We start from the raw sequence: 2,391 nt of genomic DNA on the forward strand, positions 1-2,391 counted from the left end.
GAGGCAGGGGTAAATGCAAACTGCTGTTTCAGATGAACTTATTTAGGCTTACCTACAGGAGTGCAGGGGGCATTAGACTTTTGGGAGCGTGAGCCACGTTTGCAAGGCGGAGAAACTGTCAGGGTAACGCACACACAGACACACACATACACCACAACCTATTCTATTGACTACAAGAGACAGCTGCTTTCAAGGCTAATTTCAGCAAGGGGAGGGGGTCCTGCAAGCACCAGGGAAGATTTTGGCAGGTGCATGGATGTCCGTGGGCACCAAGTTGGCCACTGTCATGGTCCGGTCTACGGGTGATTGAAGTCCTGGCTGAGGACGTCGGGACCGTGGGCAAGGTGGCAGGGTGGGAGCAGGAACGAGAGTCCAGAAGCCAGGGGTCCGAGGGTCAGGAAGCAGGGAGTCACAAAGTCAAGGGTCAAGAAACAAGGAGTCAAGAAGCCGAGGTCCGAGGATCAGGAAGCAAGAAGCCAAACGCAGCAAGGCAGGAAATGTGTTGCTGTGGCAAAGAGCCGAAGGGAAATGCTGACCTTATATCTCTTCCGGCTCTAGCCACCAGGTGCAGTGAGTTACCAAGTGGCCTCACCTGTGCGGCCGCGCCTGGCCTCTCCAGAACAAACTTAGGAAGGCCCCAGTCCTGCGAAGCCCTACTGGTCACATGGCCCGGCTCCTGCACACACTCCTGACAGCAACCCCTGCAGTAGTATATGGGAAACTAGAGGGTTGTGCCACAGAATTCATGGAATAGGTGGCCTCTGAAGAGGGATTCTAAGTAAGTAAGTAAGTAAGTAAGTAAGTGGTAACCTCATGCAGTTACCACTCATGCACAGCAGTTCCACACATCTGGGCACCAAGGAAGGATGATGTCTTTTGAAAGAGCAGGAGAGTTTTGGACGGCTGGGGTGGTGGAGCTGGAGACGTGAAAGTCATGAGCTGCAGGGGTGGGGAATCTGTGACCCTCCAGATGCTGTTAAACTCACAAGTCCCATCAGCCTCAGCCAGCATGGCCTATCAGGGATGATGGGAGTTGTGGTCCAGCAACAGCAGGAGGGCACTAGGTTCCTCATCCTTTGTTTATCAAACTGGAAGAGCAGAGAGATGAGGAAGAGGCATGGCCAAGGACAGCAAAGTGACGAATACAGCTGGGCTGGATCCACCAAGAACAGACAGAAAGGCAGGGGGGGGATTTTTGAAGGCACTGCACATTGTCAATGGGGAAAGCTAAACGGTTTGGGCAGCCAAGAGCTGGCTATAGGCTAGGGAACAAGGGGCACTTCCAGGTCTTCATCCTGATTTGTTTGCCGAGAGAATAGATGGCGCTGCATCAATGCTAGTGTTATTCCCAAACTTTCCGATTATTCCCATCACTTTCCTTATTGCAAAAAGTCTGATCTTTTGGGGAAGCAGGATTGTTGCACAAGCCCTCCAAAGCAACTGTAATTGTGCAACCTGAATTTCTCATAATGTGATTCCACCCAAATATAGTGACCCTCTGGATGAGCCCAAGGTGAGACAAGAGAAAAGCAGAAAGGATATGATTGCAGTAGTCTAGCTAAGACATGATGGGGGGGGGGGGTTACATGTCTTCTATTTCCCTAGGAAAAAAGGACACTGGAGGCTTTGAATGTCTTTGCCATCTCTGTTTTATTTACAAACATGCAAGCAAGTGAAAGCAAAGAGACTCCTGCAGCAGGCAGGAAAACTACGGCTGATCCGGCATCAGGTTCCCAAAGAGAGCAGCTGCTCCCTCCCCACCAGCTACTTCCAACTAAGCTTGAGCACAAAATCTCCCAGCTCTCTGCCTGTCTCCATTTGCCTCCCAGCCCCAACTGAAAAATCTCAAGAACAGCCCCTGAGCCTGAGTTCTTACTGGCTGAAGGTTTTCACCTTCCAAAGGCAGGGAGAAAGATTCACTCCAGAAAGAAAGCCACTCCAGGCTTGGAAACAGATTACCTGAGAGAGAACCTTCTCAAATATCAAGCTACCCAAACCTTAAATTCATAGGATTGTAGAATTGTTGGAAGCACATAGCCTAACCCCCTGCAATGCAGGAATCTTTTGCCCACCATGGAGCGAGCATTGTTTGGTGTTGGATTCACTGAACGTACATGTGTGAAGCAGGTTTTTATGACTGACAGCTGTGCATGTGTAAACTGATTCCACTGAAGAGCCTTTGTGGCTAAGGTGTCATGGAAGTTCTGTCTGTGGGAATTGCAGTGGCCTGGTCACTCATGCGATCCATCATGTCAGGTTGCAACAAACCAATTAGGAACACGGGAAGCTGCCTTATACTGAGTCAGACCATTGGTCCACCTTGCTCAGAATTGTCTACACTGACTGGTAGCAGCTCTCCAGGGTTTCAGGAAGGAGTCTCCCCCAGGCCTA

This window comes from Podarcis gaigeae, assembly GCF_964106915.1.
Source record: "Podarcis gaigeae genome assembly, chromosome: 8".
In the NCBI taxonomy this organism is placed as follows: Eukaryota; Metazoa; Chordata; class Lepidosauria; order Squamata; family Lacertidae; genus Podarcis; species Podarcis gaigeae.